The following is a 21,009-nucleotide window of genomic DNA, read 5'->3' as shown; positions in this document are numbered from 1 at the left end:
TGATCCTGGAGACCCGGGATCGAATCCCATCTCAGGCTTCCTACATGGAGCCTGCTTCTCCCTCTGCCTGTGTCTCTGCCTCTCTCTCTCTATGTCTCTCATGAATAAATAAGTAAAATCTTAAAAAAAAAAGTTGAATATTGATGAATAAATATAGAAAATAATATTTAGTACCTGAGCTCTTTTGGAGTTTTTTAAATGGATTTAAATATGAATAATCAGTTTAACTCCCTTTTAAATGTAATTAATCTTTAGTTAACTAACATTGTAAACATTATTCTAAAAAGTCAATAGAATAATTTGGGATGAGATGTTTAAAGGATTAAGAGGATAAAATTTAGAAGTGGCTCTTTAGGACTAGAGAAAATAATGCTGAAGATTTCTAATGTCTATCATCGTTTATAGATTACAATGACAATCCAGAAAGTGAAGTACATTTTGGTCAAATGCATATTATTCATTTAATTGTATAAATATGATGTTTTAAAAAGTATTTTTTTGGTCAGTATGCTCTAAACATAAAATATATCAAAAAATATTAGATAATCTAGTTCATTTTCATTAAGATGGACTGTACCTAAAGGTCAGGGCACATAAGTAGATATAGACTTTATGAGATATAACTGGGCTCTTGCAATTATTGGTTATACACTAACTGTTGGGAGAATTAATTGTATGTTCTTACAGTGTTTGGGTTACCTTGAAAAATTCAGTGACCTTTAAATTTATGGTCCTATATTTTATCTCCCAAGATGACATTCTTGTAATAAGCATAGGGAAGATATTCAGCTTTAGATAGCTTCTATAGTCTTCTGGTGACATGTTTATTCACTTTGTTTATGTGCTTGTTCTTGGCCTTTTCCCCTGAAATTTTTTATACTGTTTTTGCACTGGTACGATATTTACTACAGGTTAAGTATACTTTTTAAGTTTAGCTGAAGTTTTGTTCCTATACAAAATTAACAGTAAGTTCTGGAAACAGCAATTTACATTTCCTGTCCAAAACCCATTTCTGATGTTCAAAACTGTAAATGGATTATAACTATGGTATAGATTAGCAAATTGATCATCCTTTCAGAATACAATTTGTTACCCATGAAGCTTAAAAAAAAATAGAAAGTTCAGGTAGTGTATCATTTCTGAATATTCCCTTGTAACTAACTATATTTTAACTTTTAAATGTTCTCTCTTCTTAGAATAAAAACAACATGTAAAAGTGCTTTTTCATTTGGGTGTAGTTTCCCACTTTTATTTGCCTTAGTGTTTTAAAAAGGAGGAGAGGTGGAAGATTGTTCTAGGTTTTCACCATATTATGTTGAGTGAATGAGCAGCTTGTGATATTTCAAGTTTCTTTTGCAGTACTTTTTTGTTTCTACTAGGATGTTTGTTTAAATCAAAATATTTTTTTCTGTTTAATCATGTTTAAAATAGACTTTTCTTCCTTTTTGTGCTATCGTGTGTGACCTAGTTTTAAAAATTAAGCTTAAAGTAATGCTAGTTGCAGCAGTAATAACAGTGCATGAAGCCTGAGCAGAGAATTTTAAAGACACATAATAATATGTAAAGCATAGTTTAATGAGGTTATCTGAACCACTTTAAGTTTCAAGTACCATATAATTTGAATAATTATGGTATAAAATGTTAATGAAAAACTCACATTGCCTGGCACTGTAGAGATGTGACAATTTTTTAAGGCAAATTATCTACCCAGGTAGCTCTCACAGGATGGTATTAGCAAATTTGCCTTGCTGAATCTACCTTTGCCAGCATTGTGCCTGGCTTTGCAGGTTCAGAAACCTGGTTTGTTAGCACTCCAAGAGTAAATCTGTTTCTCAGAGAGATTTATGTTAATCAAGCTTAGGGAAACTTATTAGAATAAACCAGGACACTAACTCAGACGTTTAATGTTCTCCAAAACACCACGTTTTCTCTTAATGGCTATAATACAGAGACATATTCCCTTTGGGCTGCCACTGGGTAAAAATGAAATCAAAGTGATCAAGGTGTGGTTCAAATGTTTAGTGGCATCAGATTTAGTGAACTTAATGATACCATCTTCAAAATAGGCACTCTTTGTGCTCCCAGGACCAGATAAATCACATTTTTTGTTCATTGGCACCTTTCTCAATGGACAGTAGTTGGATGTTAATCTCAAACTTCTGGTTTATGATTACCTTTTTATTTATTATTTTGTTGATCATTTCTCACCCTTTCTAGTTATAACCTTCTTTTTTAGGTAAATTAGACCATCCTTTCAGAATATGAGCAAATTTTGGTGCTCTAGAAAACATCTCATCCATTTGGCCAAGACCTTTTAAAATGTTTGATATTTTGGCAAACTATAAAAGTTAGTAGAAATATGAAAGGAACCTATAATCTTCATTGCATTTTTATTGGACAAATCCCTATTAAAATTGTATACAATTTCCAACATGTATACAATTTTGGAAAATTTTTAATAGTTGCCATAAAGGATTTATTTGGGAATTATAATGTGAATTTCTAATTCTTACATTTAGGTAAAAGAATTTATGGCTCATTTCTGATTATAAAAGTAAAACTAATATGTGCTCTTCCAAGAGAAATCATAGAATACAGAAACGAATAAAGAAGAAAGTAGAATTCATCCATAATCTTGACATGCAGAGAAAGCAACTTTTCACATTTTGGCATATATATTTTCAATGCAAATATATTCCTTGACTTTGAAGTGATTATATTAGTGAGGTTTCTCCAGAGAAACAGAAATAATATTAGGTCTACATGGAGGAGAGATTATAGACAAAATAGGAGATGGGAGGTGACTGACAAATTCTGCAAAGCATACCCACAGACTGGAGATTCAGAGAAGAGTTGATACTGCTGTCTTGAGTCTGGAGGTAGAATTCCTTGTGGTGTGAATGGAGGGAGGAGGGATGAGAAGGTATCTCAGCCTTTTCTCCTAAGGACTGCAAGTGTTTGGATGAAGACTTCCCACATTATGGAGGGTATTCTGATTTACCTAAAGTGTACTGATTTAGATTTTTTTTTTCTGAGTGTCAGTCATCTTTTATTAGAGGTTGATTCTGAGTTAGGTTATGAAAGATTCAAAGGTGCCAGGCACAGGTAGGAATGCCAAGTGTGCCTCCACACTGGGCCCTCACCAGTGGCACCACATAGCCTCTCACCTTTGAGTTCCTTGTAGTAATGACAGTAGATGAACAGCATAGAAGCTGCCAACACCATAGAAATCCGAGCAATGTTTCCTTTCTTCACATTAACGTACTTGTTGTAATACCCTTAGTAACCTCTTTGAAATGTTCCAGCAGTGCCTTCAGGGGTGAAATCCTGCATGATTATCCAGCTTGGTAGCTTTCCTAGTTTCGCATCCATAAGCTTCTTTTTCACTGGTGTGGAGGAAACCATTTTGGAGTCCTGGGTGTCCACTCTGCTGGGGTTGATTTAGATGTTAATCACATTTAAACAATGACTTTTCAGTAACATCTAGACTGCTGTTTGACCAAACAGCTGAGTAACATTGCCTTGCCAAGTTGACATATAAAATCAACCATCACAGTGACCTTATATATATTTATATGTAATATTAAATGTATCCTATGTGCACACATGCACAATATAATATACACACATACTGTATACAACACATTATTACATGATGTGTATAGTATATGCGTTATATATAGTATGTATATATGTGTATAATATGTGTGTGTACTATGAATACATGTAATGTGTATGTGTCATGTTCCTTACTTTCCTCATTTCCTTTGTGTGCGACTTTTGCTTACCACCTCTCCTCTCCTTTCCCTTGTCATCTTCCCTCCATTCTTTCCCTCTCATCCTGCTTCTATCCCCTCCCCTGCTTTTTCAGTCACTCAAGTAAGTGATGACTCCGAGAACTTGGTTCAAATCTGCAAAGTCATGAGTACCAAATGCTTACTGTGATCTTCATTGGCACCTCCTACCATCACCTCAGAAAGTGTCTGAAACTGAATTTATTATTTCTTCAAATCTGTTCCTTTTTATTGTTTTCTTTAAAATGAATTTAAATGGCACAAGCCATTTTTAATGTCACCATCTTCTTACTATCTATTAACCATTGTATTCCCATGGATTGGCCACCATAAATAGACTCTGTTGACCATATATCTTATAATCCATCACTACCACTTGGCATTTCTTAACTATGCCTCTGCCTATGGCCTCCATCCCCTTGAAAAACTGCTTTCTACTTTGCCATTGAAACATTTATTTGAGGGGATCCCTGGGTGGCTCAGCGGTTGAGTGCCTGCCTTCAGCCCGGTTGAGTGCCTGCCTTCAGTGTGATCCGGGAGACCCGGGATCGAATCCCACATCAGGCTCCCTGCATGGAGCCTGATTCTCCCTCTGCCTGTGTCTCTGCCTCTCTCTCTCTATGTCTCTCATGAATAAATAAAATCTTAAAAAAAAGAAACATTTATTTGATATGCAAACCACATCTCATCATTTATTTTCTACAAATCTCTCAAAAGGTCTTTGTCTTCATGATAAAATAAAATTTCTTAGCCTGTTACTCAAAGTCCTTTATGATTTAATCCCTATCTACTTCCCTTGTTTCATTTATAGATATCTTCCTTCTTATTGCTAAAATAACAGGGCACTGAATAGTGATGACAAATAATTGAAGAATGAGGAAGCATTAACTATTTTTATGAAAAGTTATGATAAGGAGAAATTATAATCCTAACCACATTTTTTCCTATTTTTTGGTAACTTTTTAAAAACATTTTTCTATTAATTTGTTTATTATTATTTTAAGTACACTCTATGCCCAACATAGGGCTTGAACTCAAGCAAGAGCAAGAGTTGCATGCTCTACTGATTGAGCCAGCCACGTACCCTTTGTAGGTAATTTCTTAATGTTGTTTGGTTTGCTAGTCTCCAGTTAAGGAGTTTTGGCACTGGTAGTATTATTTGATAAGAGTTGTTGTAACAGGGACACCTGGGTGATCAGTGGTCGAGCATCTGCCTTCGACTCAAGGTATGATCCCAGTGTCATGGGATCGAGTCCCACGTCCGGCTTCTTGCACGGAGCCTGCTTCTCCCTCTGTCTGTGTCTCTGCGTCTCTCTTTCTTTGTCTCATGAATAAATACATTTTTAAAATCTTAAAAAAAATAAAGAGTTGTTGTACTACAGAAAGTAGAATGGGTATTACTGTAGTGAAAAGAAAAAAAATTTTTTTAAAGATTTTATTTATTTATTCATAGAGACACAGAGAGAGAGAGAGAGAGGCAGAGACACAGGCAGAGGGAGAAGCAGGCTCTATGCAGAGAGCCTGACGTGGGACTCAACCCAGGGTCTCCAGGATCACACCCTGGGCTGCAGGCGGCACCAAACCGCTGCGCCACTGGGGCTGCCCCAGAAAAATGTTTTAATGATAAAGAGTCTCACTTAATTGGAGTCAGACATATTTCAGAGTGTTTTAAGTACTCCTTTCCACAAATCATCATTGTCCTTCTGTTTAACATGTATTAAATTGCTTTGCTTAATTTATAAATATCCTACAATACTAAATGAAATTCTTAAGTAGTTTTAGTGATTTGAGAGAAACCATGAAAAATGAATGCATGCTTGATGTTATGTTTCATTACCTAGGAACTGATTCTAAATTAAAACATGGTTTAAATTTCTGGGAAGGTACACACATTGGCTTAATGTATTGCTTAAATTTATAATATATAGAGAGATTATTGTTCATAATGTTGATAACTAGCATAAGCATCTCATAAGTGTTTGCTTATAATGTTTTTATATTTATGTTATGCTTTCTTATGTTCTACTAAAAATACTAAATTTTTAATATTTTGATAGGAAATCAATCTCTTGTTTGACAGCCTATAAATTATTTTGAGTTAAATGAAGGGGATTAACTGAAAAACAAAATCCCAGTAGCAAAGCTGCTTTATATTTTCAAAAAGTTATCTCTGCTTTTTGTTGTTTTATTTTCAAATAATTCTATTAATTTACTTTTTATATTTTCCATACCTTACATTGTTGAGGATCAGTCAGCAATGGTTTATAATACTGATACACAACTTATAAAACTGATTTACATATTTTCAAGTGCTTTCAGTTTCCTTTTCCAAATAAATTCTTATACTTTATCTGTGAGAATTATTAGCTATAAATTATAGATGAACATGTAGTAAGAAAAAACCAAAAATTATTGAGTGTTCTTTGTATAGCAGGTATGTAACAGTTAATCTCCCCAACTGCCTTATGATGTGGAAAATGAGACCTGGTGATGGTCCAGACTTCCCCAAATGCCAAACTTTCTTATTCTCTTAATTTTGGAGTAGATAACAAATAGATTTTTTTTTGACAATACTCAAAGTAGGCTAATAGACATGTATTTTTCTTTAAAGACGTATTTATTTGAGAGAGAGAGGGAGAGAACATGAACAGGAGGAAGGACAGGAGAGGGAAAAAATCCCCAAGCACACTCCTTGCTGAGCACAGCCACCGAAACAGGGACACAGGGACACAGGGCTCAATCCTAGGACCCTGAAGTCATGACCTGAGCTGAAATCAAGAGTTGGATGCTCAACTAACTGTGCCACCCAGGCGGCCCATGGATGTGTATTTTTCAAATCTAATCTTATATGTTTAAGATTATTTGAAAGATGTATATGAAAGAGTAAAGGTAATAAAGATTGTTATCCCTCTGTTTCCCAGACCAGAAATGGACTTTCCAGAGACAGAAAAAATTCTATGTTTATCTTCTAGAATCTTCTGTTATTGTGTTCTCCAACAATCTATGTGTAGACCAACCAGCAGGACAAAAACTGAAGAATTGCACTGATAAAATGAAGGCATAATTTACTGCAATGATTGGGTGTGCCCCCCCATGCCACACCACTCCTGCCTGAAGCATCTCTGCGGCATCGTCACCAGCCGTTGTGAACGGTTCTTATTCTAACAGCCCTTTTCCATATAGGACTTCCTGACAGACTTTTGTGTTCCCTAAAATTCAAGAAAGATTTTGTTTTATTCTATGTCACATATTTGCTTCAATAGTTTACCTAAGACTTGCATAACACAATGGGATAAAAAAGTTTGAGCTCTTTGTTATTTTCTTGCTGGTAGGGCCTTGACCTTCAGTGTGATTTCTCATTAAAATTGTTATTTGGTTTCAAATTTAATATTAAAATTTACTAGTAATATCTAAAATATAGGTTGATATAGGTACCTATTTTGGGGTACCTTTTTTCTCTTCAAAAAAAGTTATTTTCATACTCTGAAATAAAGCTTATTAACCCATATTTGGAAACATAAGTTTGTAGCCAAACTTAATGCCCAATGCCACCCCAAAAAAGGGGACTTAAAATGTGTGTGTGTGTGTGTGTGTGTGTCTGTACATGTACTTATATGTATGATATATGACAGAGAGGTTGATTGAAAACAACATAAAGGGTCCAGCCTAGCTTCATCTGTCTTAAGACATGTGAAAACTAGGAATTAAGCAATAAAGTTTAGTGTTACTCCTAGAAGGATGCTGTGAACCTCCCTTTAAATCCTTTTGTATCTTCTGTACTTGCTCTTGCAAGACACACTGATTGTCAGCTAGAAAAGTAAGATGAGATGAAGAAAAGAAAGAATATGAAAGGTATAAATTATTTTTTTTATTTTTATTTTTTAAGATTCTTATTTGAGAAAGAGAGAACACAGGCAAGGGGGAGAGACTGAGGGAGAAGCAAACTCCCCACTGAGCAGGGAACCCAACCTGGGCCTCATTCTCAGGACCCTGGGATCATGACCTGAGACAAAGGCAGATGTTTAACCGACTGATTAACCCAGGTGCCCTGAAGAGATATAAATTATTTTAAAACTCAAACAAAAACAGGCTTCAGATATTTACTTTCAACTTTATGTATTTATTGATATTCTCATAATAACTGAGCCATTCAAAAGAGACTAAATTTCTCTTTGAGCATTCTCAGAAAGAAAACTAGTAAAATCAATCTGACTTGAAGATTTGAAAGTGCAGTTGTTTCCTTAAAGATCCTTTAAAAAATGACCATTTTATCATATTTTTTCATATTTGATTATACCATGATATATTGAAGTAAGAGATAAACTGGGAATCAAAGGACTCTGGTTCCTGCCAACGCTTGTAGTGGAACATGTGTTTCTGAGAACATTCCCTGTGTTTCCCTTCAAAGTAAGTGAAAGTTGTTGGTTAAGGTCCCCTAACTCTCTATAATTTTAAAGCATTGCTCCACTAAACCCTACTGAACTGCCAACTGAGCATCTCTACTTAGAAGATGGAAGGGACGCCCTAACCTCACTGTGTCCAAAACAAATATCAAAAGACTGATCTACCCCCTAGCCTTTGCAGCTCAATACATAGACATTCCATGTTCTAGTTGCTCAACTTAAAGGCCATAAAGTCAGGCTTGACTCCTCTCTATCTTTCATACCCCTCATCCAGTCCATCAGCAAGTCTTGTCATATGTGCCTTCAACATGTATCCAGGCTCTCATCCTGTTTTTGTGTTACCACTACTGTGACAGACAGAGCCACCATTGTTTCTACCTGAGTTACTTGCAGTTACCACCTAATTGTGCTCCTGCTACCATCCTGCTCCATACCCACATCTCTCTTTGTTCTCAGGGCATCTAGAATGATCCTTTTAAAAAGGAATTCATGGGGCCCCTGGGTGGCTTAGTCAGTTAAGCATCTGACTTTGGTTCAGGTTATGAACTCAAGGTCCCGGGACCTGGAATTGAGCCTTATGTCTGGCCCCATGCTCAATGGGGAGTCTGCTTGTCCTTCTCCCTCTCTCTCTACTCCTTGTGCATGCTCCATCATAAATAAATAAATAAATAAATAAATAAATAAATAAATAAAATATTTTTTAAAAAGATTTTATTTATTTGTTTGTTTATTTATTTATTTATTTATGAGAGACAGAGAGAGAGGCAGAGACATAGGCAGAGGGAGATGCAGGCTCCCTGGAGGTAGTCTGATGTGGGACTCAATCCCAGGACCCAGGGGATCATGACCTGAGCCAAAGGTAGATGCTCAAGCACTGAGCCACCCAGGTGCTCCAATAAATAATATCTTTAAAAAAATGTAATTTGGGATCCCTGGGTGGCGCAGCGGTTTGGCGCCTGCCTTTGGCCCGGGGCGCGATCCTGGAGACCCGGGATCGAATCCCACGTCAGGCTCCCGGTGCATGGAGCCTGCTTCTCCCTCTGCCTGTGTCTCTGCTTCTCTCTCTCACTGTGTGCCTATCATAAATAAATAAAATTTTTAAAAAAAATCTGTTATTAAAAAATGTAATTTACTTCGTGAGAAGTAAACTCTTGGATGTTTTGATCTCACTTTGTGTCAAAGCCAAAGTCTCCACAGGGACCATGAACCTGACATGATGCTTATCATCCCTCTACCCCCACCCCTGGCGCAGGTCTCTCTTTGACTTTGTGTTCTCTACTGAGGCTCATTTCTCCCCAGGCTTACAGGATACCTTCAGCCTAGACAGTTTTATCAACTGCATACCCATTTGGTTTGCTTCTGTATTTCCTTTAAATCTGAGCTATACGACCTTCACAAAAAACCTGATTTCCTATGTAATAGGGCAACCTGCACCGCACCTACCCATACTCTCTCACCCCCTTTACCCTGCTCTAGATTTTCTGCTTAGCACTTATCACTGTTAGAGAGGACTCCATCTTTTTTTGTTCACTGCTTCATCTTTAGGATCCAGAACAAATTCATTTGAATGAATGAATGATTGGATGGAAATAATTACTACTGAAGTTGTGATATAACTCTTAAATACATTTCTGCTTTTGGAGGTGGGATAAAGAAGTAATATCTACAAATTTGTCCTTTTCCATTAAAGAAAGCTAATAAGCCGATTTAAACTAACACATTTCTTTGATTGTTGAGAAAACATAAAATCATGGGATATTTCTTGCATCCAGATAAGTAATAAGGTCGTACCGTTCAGAATGCACAGGCTGGGACACCTGGCTGATTGAATTGGTATAGCTTGTGATTCTTGATTTCTGGGTCATGAGCTCAAGGCCTACATTAGATATAGATTTAACTTAAAAAAAAAAAAAAAAACCAAGTCTCTAAACAGAATGCACAGGTTAGTTTTATGTTGCCTTTTGACAAGAGCAAGTTGGAGGAAAAAGATATTGGAAGGCTGCTTAGTTGTCTGATAATTTTTATAATCATTTGTCAGGTTGCCCTTTTTCCAAATGCACTGTTGTCATACAAACAAAACAATTATATATATAAAAGATAATGCATTTAATTATCTTAACTTTAATTTTAACCTGAAAGCAGAGTTTACTGCAAATGAACAGTGAAGAAGTTCTAGACCAGATGAGCTGCCCCAGTTTTATTTCCTCTTTAACTTAGTGTGTGGCCTTGGGGAAGTTACATGCCCTTACCAAGCCTGGGCCCTTATCTTTAAAATAGGTTTAATAATAGTCATAATAATGCTACTCTCTTACCTGCTTGACTGGTTGTTAAGCTTAATAAGATAATGGCTGTTTAGGACTTTGAAGTCCTTGGAAGTAAGATGTTATTAATATGAGAAGAGGAGTCTTACATTTTCCTGATATTTATAATTATTTTGGGAAAAAAAACACCATATCCAGATATTTTGCCATAGCTTCTCTGACAGATTCATGGAAATATGTTTGCCCTCTGTAGACAAACTGTTTGAGGTACAGCTTCAGGTACTTCACATGTTGCAACGCACAGTTAATTTCTAAGATCTACCAGCTTTACACATGTGTTCTGCAGTGTAACTAATAAAGGGAAACAAACTGTGGCCCAAGACATTTCTGGCACCTATTATGGAAGATACGCATTTGTCAGACTCCCATTTTCTATTATATTAATTTGAGAAACTCTTTAGAAGTACTTGTCCAAGGTAAACTTGGTGGCAGTGGCTTCTTCCTTTTGCTCCTCTTCCTCCTCCATTCTTCTTCTCTCTCCTTCTGCTTTCTTCTTCTTTTTTACTTTTATTTCTTTTTTAAAGGTTTTATTTATTTATTCATGAGAGACATAGAGAGAGAGAGACAGAGACAGAGGCAGAGGGTGAAGCAGGCTCCTTGCAGGGAGCCTGATGTAGGACTCAATTCCAGGACCCCAGGATCATGCCCCAACCCAAAGGCAGACGCTCAACCTCTGAGCCACCCAGGCATCCCTCTTTTTCTTTTTTAGATTTTATTTTTAAATAATCTCTACACCCAATGTGGAAGCCAAATTTACAACCTTGAGATCAAGAGTCACATGCTCTACTGACTGCGCCTGCCAGGCACTCCCAAACTTGGTTTTTTAACAAGTTAATATTCCGTCCCCTATAGGATGTCTTTGAGCCAAGATGATGTCTCAAAAGCAGGTATCTCTAAAAATCTAAAAGGATTTCCCCTTCACTTGCCTTTTGTTTCTTTAAATCATTTTGTTTTTCAGCCTGGAGCCTAGATTTGATTAATCGATTTCCCTGTTTTGTTTAAGGATTGTTTTTATTAATGCACTTTTCAAGCCGAGACATGGCATTATCGCCTTCTAGATCGTTGTACTAAGTGTTGAGATCTTAGCAGGCCAGCTGCAGCAGCTGTGTTTCCCCTTGGATCTCAGAGCTAAAAACTTTCATCTCCTTTGCTGTCTCAGCTGCTGGTCGAAGGCTACAGCCTTCCCATAACTCAAACCAGTTTCAAAGCAATGTAAGTAACCTCTCTGGAATGCTTTTGGAAAAACCACAGAAAGGTTCTTTAAAAGTACACCACTTATATACTTTAAATGAATGTTTCCATTTTAAGGTAATAACAGCATAATGTCAGGAGTCAACACATGGTATTTAACTATACTATGAACATAGTGTGGGTTTGTCTAGATTAGACCAATTAAAAACAGGAAAAGAAACACCAAAGTCAATTGGAATCCTTAAATTGGTCTCGTAGTTGTGGAATCTATGAATCCAAGATTATATTTTATAAAATTCTATTTATAAAGTAACATTTTCTGTAGCCTTAACAACTTTTCTTTCCTATCCAAAATATCATGACAGAAGAGGTACCGTCATCATAAATGAAAATGGTATTGATTGCTTTAACTGGAGAGATGTTTGATATTCACAGGAAAGACTTTCAGATTGGACATCGGTTTACTTGGCAATGAGGAGGATCAAATTTGCATACATTTTAATAACAATTTGTTATATCAAAACATCAATGCAATGAAATGTGATTGATGAGTTAAAAGATTAAAGGTCATTTTAGTGAATTTGACATTTACCTCCAAGTCAACAAGAAGACAAGCTTGTGGCTTTTATATTTGTCTTGCCTTTGCAGAGGAAATTTTCACTCAAACCTCACTGATTTTGACTTTGTGGTGACTTAACTAAAGAAGGACTCCTTGATGCAGTTTGTTTGTAATTACAAAAGAGATTACAAATTAGATTTTACATTTATATCTTTCTTACCATCTCCCTAGTGTTTAGTGGCAGGAAGAAGCCTCATTCTAGGACATTGGCAGAGAAAAAGAAGTCTTTGGAGCTTATTTAAGCATATATTTGATGTTCTATAAAAATAAACTAAATTCCAATACTTAAGAGTCTCCAAGGGCCACCTTTACAAACCAGCAAAGCAGAGCATGCTACCACAATCCAGGAAAAATAATTTACTTGCCTCAAGAATTCTGAGCACATTGTGTTTTTTTTTTTTTTTTTAAGTGATTTACTGCACGGATTTTAAAGCTTTTCTTCATAATCACTTGTATTACCTTATCTGGAAAGGCAGCTTATTGCAGTCCTCCAGAGCGAATGCCTGTGCTACTGGGGGATTAAAACATGTAGACACGCTATCACTTTCCCCTTTGGAGGCTTCCCAGACATTATGGGCATTATGCTTAGCTTCTGCTGACCCGTTCTTGAACTGGTGCCATTCAAAGCCAGCATTTGTTTGTGTAGTAGTTAGAGTGGCCTTTAAAAAAACTACGTTTCACAAGTTATCTTCTATCATTTAGCTAATTCTTTTCCAATAAGTTTTTTTTTTCTTTTGGGAAATAAATACCCACCTATCTCTCTCTGTCTCTAAATCTAGAAGACTTATATACAATTCTTTAGGAAATATATTTATCTATGTAAATATATATCAAATATTAAAATATCTATATATTTGTGTGTACATGCATACATGTGCACAATATGTTATACATGCTAAGGCACATGCACATAAAGGATAATAGAAATATAATGTAAGGTATGAATGTGAGCCACATATATAAGTTTTTTGTTTTATAGGACCCATAAAGGGAAAAAAGAAAGAAGTAAAACTAATCCTAATAATACATTTGATTTACCTTAGTATCCAAAGTCATAGCATTTTAAAGTGTAATCAATATAAAAATTATTGAGATCTACATCCTTTTTTCATACCAAAGTCTTTAAAACCTGTGAATTTTACATTTCTAGAACATCTTAGTGTATGATAGTCGCAAATGGTTAGCAGCTGCCTTACTGGACAGTGCAAGTACGCATATATACTAAAATACTATTTTGAAAGTAAATCCTTAGGTAGGCTCTTAGAATTTTAAAAGTGTCAGATTTTGACCATGTTTTTCCTTTGACCTCTTTAAGTATAACATAATTAAGAAAGTGGTATTTTTAAAAATTTTAACAGAATTACTTTAGTTATAGACCTATCTTTTAAAATAGCTTTGATGCATTAAGATACTACACATGTTTGGTGGTGCACTTAAGTCTGTAGCCTCCATTTTCCAGAGACTGGCTTTGAGGAATTTCAAGGCGTTACCTATACCCAAGTGGAAGCTGGGATTCATTAATTATTAAACCATAAGGCCATCCTAACTTCCATGTCACTTACTGAATGTATGCTTTCTTGATTTAATTGTAAATATATGGAAAAACTTTCATTTAAAACATTTTAAATGTTAGAACCTGACTTTAAATTTGTATTTTATTATACTGAGAACTATGGTGCAAAATGGGAGGATTTTCAGGTGAGACAGAAGTGCAGAGGGAGTGATCTTGCTCAAGCACAAGGTTTCCTGGAACCCTCTAAATGATTTGCCCTTTGCTCATAAACTTTCCGTCATGGTCAACATAGAGCCTAATATTGATTTATTCAGTGAACTATCTTGTCATCTCTGGGCTTGGATCCTTTGACCTTTTATTTGTTCCTGTAAAATTATGGTGTATCACAAACTTCTTTCTTAATAGATCCTTTGAAGCTTTGAAAGGCCAGGAGACTCTGTGTGAATATATTTAACAGTTGGATAATCCAGAAAAGGAGGTTAAAAAAAAATTGCAGACAGCTAAAGGTCAGAAAAATCCGATTGAGTCCAAAAACACAAACAAGTTATCTTTAGGAGAAGGGACTGAGAAAAGAGAAGGCTTGAGTTTGGTTTTATCCTAGCTAATCAAATTCACTTTGACTTTCTTTGTAAAACATATCAAATATGCATTTCCTTCAGGATAGCTGACTGGGAGACAAGATGAAATTTATTTATGTATTTTTAAAATATTTTATTTATTTATTTGAGAAACACACGTGTGTGATAGAGCGAGCAAACGAGCGAGCGTGCATGTCAGCAGTGGGGTTGGGCGGCAGGGGAAGAAGGAGAAGCAGGCTCCCCACTCAGCAGGGAGCCCAATGAGGGGGTCAGTCCCAGACACCTGAGATCATGACCTGAGCCAAAGACAGATGCTTAACCAACTGAGCCACCCAGGCACCCTGGCAAAATGAATTTTAAAATGTGACTCCTTCTAAGCAATGTAAAGGAAACACAAACAGCAATTTTAGCAGTATGACGCATATAAATGGAATAATTGAAAATTATTTTTCCCAAAATACTGGTATTAACATAAAGTGATGTCAGTGGCATTCATATGGTCTTCTTTGTGCTATTTGTCATAGGCACATGTAGGTAAGCTGTCTATACTCTGACTTACAGATGTGCTAAAGATAGGTTCAGTAGACCAAATCTTAATGAAATAAATGTGGACTCACATTTAAACTTCCATTCAATTCATTTCATATCCTTTCATTCAATTTATTGAGAGTATACTTTATTATATTGACCTACCACCTGATAGTTCCTCTGCTACATAGATATTTTATTCTTTACAAAAGGATTCTTTCTAAACTTCAGTTTCTGCAATTACTTTTTGCTAGAAATCTGTCTATAAAAAAGAATGAAAGTTAGCTTTGTATTTGATATCATATAATTTATTTCCAGCTCATGACATAGCTTTTATTAAAACTTTTGGAGAAATATATTCTTGTTGAAAGATACTTCCTCTGAGACATGTTTACCTATGGTTACCTAGTACCTGTTTGTTCTTGGTGTTTTCTGTGCAAGTATAACTGATTAAAGGAAAATCGGAGAGCTTCTAGAGAGTTAAATTATATAAAACATGAATGTTGTGTAAAGTATATTAAAAATAATTAACTCCTGCTTAACAGACATTTGCTATGATATAAAGCACTGCTGGAAATGGAATTATGAACTTAAATTTAGCCTCCTGGAAGGTAAATCTCTCTCTCCTACTCAGGGAAGGAATGAAGTACTGATTTTTGGTTCTGAAAATCGGATTATTATTTTTCTAATCAAGCTATTAAATAATTAAGACATTCACATAGTTGAGTATTCAGAGACTTTAAAAATTATCTGTAATAGAAAGTCTTCCTGTTTCCTAGTTCTTCTCCACAGGAAACTTCCAAATTGTTAGGTTTTAGGGGATCCTTTCAGAGATAATTTTAAAAATATGAAAATAAAAGCATGTTTATCACACAAATAGTAGCATATTATATATATTGATACCAGTACATGAGGAACTTCCTCATTTTTATTATTATAAAGACACATAGGTGCCTGAATAGGGTATATTTTATCCAGTTCCATCTAAATATACATTCGTGTGGTTTCCAATCTCTTTACTGTGGCAAACAGTGCTAACAATGAATAATCCTGTAGAAATGTCATTTTGCAAGTTGAAAAGTGATCAGTGAATAAATTCCTAGAGTTAAATCTGTGTCAAAAAATACATGCATCTATAATTTTATTAGATATTGCCACTTGTTTTTTTTTTTTCCCACCAGTTATAGGAGTTATCATCCCACCATTGAAGCAATATAGTTTCTATTTCTCCAAAACCTTCACTAATAGCATAAAATCATTTTTTTGTGTGTTTTGTTGAATTTTTGTCTATCTGATATATCATTAAAGTCTTAATTTGCAGTCCCCTTGTTATGAGTGATGTGGAGTATTACTTTATTTGTTTAAAAGCCATTTTTGTGTGTTTTTGAGAGAGAACAATTTGGTCATACTTTTCATGTTTCTCTTGTTAGTCTTTTTCTTATTGATTTGTATGAGTTCTTTATATATTAGGGAAAATGTAATGTGTCATGGGAATTGTAAATATCTTCACAGTTTGCCATTTGTCTTTTTATTTCATTTATGGTGATTTTGCAGTACAGAAAATTGGGGTTTAAGTGATTGACTTTATCGATTTTTTTTTTCTTTTATGACTCTGGCTTTTGTGACATTGTTAGAAAGGCTTTCTCTACTCCTAGGGTATAAATTAGTTCTCCTATTATTACTTCCACTCCATTTATGGTCAAAATTAGGTAATTGGGCTGAGGCAAGTGTCAGCAGTTCTGAACATTGTACTGCTTTGCTGGTTAATTATGGCTAGCACACTGCAGAGACCTTGTACTTGCTCTGATTGAGGAAAGGAGGGGTTCCTTTATGTTTCCCATGGGACCCAGCCCCAACACTTGAGTGAACCTCCTTTAAGCCTAAAGAGTACAGCAATAAGAAGCTGTCTAATTTCAAGTCCTGCAGGGAGATAAGCAAATGCCTAATTTCTCTAATACTTTATCTATGATTTCTGTTTGCTCTGATGATCGAGAGTTATAGTTTAGTTTTACCTGTGATTTAGGTTTATCCAGGGCCCTTCCTTCTCATTATAGTACATAATTTGAGTTGACTATATTCTATTAGTGTCCATTATTATATTAATACATTTGTTATTTGTTATAAATAATGAACTGTGATATATATTTTATTCACTCTTCATGATTATTAGAATTAAAAGGCTTATGGGTTTTTTAAACTTTTTTTTTTACTTCTCATTCTTCTATTTACATCAATATAAATTCATTTTCTACATTAATTTGTCATTTAATATTCATTTCAACTAAGTGTTTTAATCATACTACTGTGGAGGGATTAAGGTTTGACAGTAGAGTGACTCAATAACCAGATATGCAATTTTGTGCAGCTATTACTGATAGCTCGTGCAAATGTGGCCTCATGCGTGGTTTCCTCATCTTTAAAATGTGGATATTAACAGTACTCATCTCAGAGGATTGTTGTGAAGATGAATGAATTAAGACTTATGAGGCACTTAAACTAATTTATGGCATACATTAAGGCTTCAGTAAACATTACTAATCATTTTTTTTATATCATTACTTTCCAATTATGAAATCCAGGTTCAGATAATTTGATAGAGGGTGAATATGACTGGTAGACTGGTTATAATATATACACTATTTGTTCCATTTGAAGGTACAATTTTAGTCATTTTCAGGTATCACCAGATCACATTTTTTTTCTTTTTTTTAACTCTGAGACTGTATCTATTTCCTTTGGATGATCAAGACAGCTGAACATCTAATCCATTCATTTTGGCCTTCATTGTGATTGAAACAGCTGAATCAATCATGCAATGATTTGCTTTGATCATTAAGACAGCCAAGATGAAAGCATTGGCCATGCTGTCTAAGGTCCATTTATTTTGGAAATTACTTTTGACAGGTAAGACATAGTCCCATATTGCCTTCTTGACATTTCATTGATATCTTGTGTGGCTTCTAGTAGCATATTCATCATTTAGCTAATATATTTTTTGTTATCATTTGTTCTCTGTTATCTCAATAAATGTAAACAGATGATTCATGGGGGTGATTCATTCAGAGCCATTTTGCTACACATGGCCTGAGAGGCAGCAGAAGAGGTGGCATTTTGCGCTTTTGTTGCTCATGGGTGTGATCTAGGGATGGGCATAGTTCAAAGGAGAGCAAACTGAAGTGGTTCCAGAGAAGAAACGGTTTTTATATGCTTACATCGTGACAAGTCTAAGATTTTCAGTCTAGAAAGATTTTGTTTGAAGTGGGTATGATTAAAGGTGATAAAATCGTGCTGTCACTAAGATGAACATGAACTTGATCCTAATGAAGGGACTGTAATAAATTATTTAAAGAATTAGTTTCAGAAAATAACTGTTTATTTAATAAACACTGTTTATCTTTTTCTACCCTGAAAAATGTTTACTGTGATGTTTTATTAATATTACTGACAAGTCTTACTGGGAAAAAAAAATCCAGCACAAACCAACATAAATTCCTGGACTGGGAAGGCCATCAATTTTATACATACACACAGAAAAGACCAAGTACTCAAAAATGCTAACAACCAAAATCTTATTTGAATATTGGACAACTGTAAGAATGAAATGCAATGAATCTTACCTCTTTTAACTCTAATATCTTCTGAAGAATTCCACATCTGAGATAGATCAATCCGCCTGGGGTGAGATTCCTAGCCAAGGATAGATTTTAGAAAAAAGATAAGCCCACAAAGAAAATCTCTCAGGATCTCTGGAGAAATGTTTTTTGTTTGTTTGTTTGTCATGTAAGGTCATGGCTTGAAACAATTGAAGAGCAGGGCACTAGCCCATAGTAAGAAACATGTGGTATTTAGATTTGATTAATGGAATACCAGGATGTCTATATTGGGGAATGTGGGATAAGAAAGAAGGTTGAGAATTCTTTGGCTACTTGTCTTTGAGCAATGACTTCTGTCTCAGAGAGAATTAAAAAACAGTGATCAGCTTTAGAAGTAGTCAGATCACATAGCAACCCAGAAAGGGAACTAGACAAGATTCTTGGTCATGTATTGATCCTTAAGTACACATACCTTGTGATCACTGTTTACAGACCTTTAATTATGAGGGATAATTTTTTTGGTAGTTCCTTTCATAATGGCCATTTATAGAATCAATGAAAAGGGAGCATAGAAAGGTTAACTTGTAATTCTTATCAATCTGAATTAAACTTTTAAGAATTCTAATTAAAGATATTAACATATTAGCTGAAGTTATAATCACAATAGATGTCCTTAAATGTAAAGATGTGTTTGACACTATTAAGAATCTTGAAATCACTTAAAATTTTAATATAGGTTTTTTTTTTTGTTTTGTTTTTTAAGATTTATTCATTTGAAGGAGAGAGAGGAAGAGTAGAGGTGGGGGAAGGGCAGAGGGACAGCAAGAGAGAGTCCTAAGTAGACTTGGGCTGAGTGCAGAGAGCCTGCCACGGGGCTTGATCCCATGACCCTGAGATCATGTACTGAGCCAAAACCAAGAGTCGGATGCCCAACCAACTGTGCCACCCATGTGCCCCAGAATTTTAATAGTTTTTAAAGATAAAAATCAAATACTGAAAATGTTATGATATATTTGCAAAATTGGAAATTTAATTAGGTAACATTTGGTTAATAGGTTGAAGAGATTTACCAGATTTGTAATCAGGAGTTATCTCATTATGCATAGCATGGTACTTATTTTTTCATATAGTTACCTGATATTTGATGCTGCTGTGACTATGTTTGTGCACATGTGCATGAATGCATGCTTGTGGGTGTATGCACATATGTTGCTTTGTAGTGGTCCTGCACATTTTTTGTTAATTTTATTTTTGTATATTTCATATTTGTGGGTATAATTATTGTCTTCATATTCTTGACTCTTAATAGATAGAAAAGAAGACATTTTCATTATTTAATTTGAACACTTTATTATATATTCTTCTAGATTGTCAGCTGATTCTTTTAGGTTGCCATTTAAGGCTCATATCATCAAAAAGTGATAGTTTTGCCATTCTTTTCCCAATATCTATACTTGATATATTCTTTCCTATCAAATAGCATTGGATAGCACATTCAGAAGAATATAAAATAATAATTGTGATAACATTTTTTTCTTTCTGAACATACTTCCTCACTGTTAAGTATGATGTTGCCTATTTATGTAATAGGAAATAGCCATTTTAAATCATAATAAGTGAGTTTTTTAAAATTCTCTCAGCAATGTTCTATTAACCAAAATATATATTCACCAAAAATCCCTGTTGTTTGGCAGTGTCATAGAAGGGACTTTTTAGGCAGATTCTCCATTATTTAGGAATTTTTACTCACAGATTTTTCTGTTAATTCAATAAAACTACCAATAATTTTTTCCTTATTGAACTTCATATTTAGAGTTGGATATAGCCAACATTATAAGCAATATAAGGACATCAATTTGACAGTGTTTTTTAATTGTGAAGAATTTAGATAAGCCCACGTTTGTTTTTAAGTAATTGTTCTAAGTCATTTAACATCTGTATCAGTTCATTTGTAAATTATAATTCCTTTACAATGTTTATTGTATATTGTTTTTATTTTTCATTTTTCCTATTATAATAGTAACATGTTTAAGTTAAATCTTTAATAAATTAACAGAATGTTGTACATATGCCATAGGGACCTGCTGCTGTTGTTCTGTGGATTACAATAGGTGCTTATGCTCTTTTCTTTTAATTTGGTATAAAAATGAATATTACAAATTAGTAGATTTGAGTACTGTAATTTAAAATTGTTACTTTAAAATGCTTCTATCTCATTCTTAAGTCAAAAAGAAACTTTGTTACAACTCAGTTTTATGGTAGAAAGAAAAAATATTTTGGACAAATATAACGCTTTCCTTTATCATGCAGGCCAGTTCCCCCTCTAATACATTTAACTTACAATTTTAATCAGCAAACAGTTATTTTACTGTGTTTTCTTGGCTTAGCTTCAGCAGAGTAGTAAGTTGTTATGATTATTTATCATAGTAATTGTCTATGTTACAGTTTTCAGTTGACACTATTTACTAT

At 34.7% G+C, this 21,009-nt stretch overlaps 1 protein-coding gene and 1 pseudogene across 22 annotated transcripts in view; one reads left to right on the top strand and one right to left on the bottom strand.

Annotated features, from left to right (window-relative positions):
• Positions 1–21,009, top strand: part of ROBO1 (roundabout guidance receptor 1) — a 1,128,624-nt gene that overhangs the window by 887,847 nt on the left and 219,768 nt on the right. The window lies entirely within an intron of this gene.
• LOC112917699 (ATP synthase subunit f, mitochondrial pseudogene) lies at positions 3,076–3,405 on the bottom strand (annotated as a pseudogene).

The sequence above is a fragment of the Vulpes vulpes genome, chromosome 15 (genome assembly GCF_048418805.1).
Source record: "Vulpes vulpes isolate BD-2025 chromosome 15, VulVul3, whole genome shotgun sequence".
In the NCBI taxonomy this organism is placed as follows: Eukaryota; Metazoa; Chordata; class Mammalia; order Carnivora; family Canidae; genus Vulpes; species Vulpes vulpes.
This window is presented reverse-complemented; position numbering and strand designations above follow the sequence as displayed.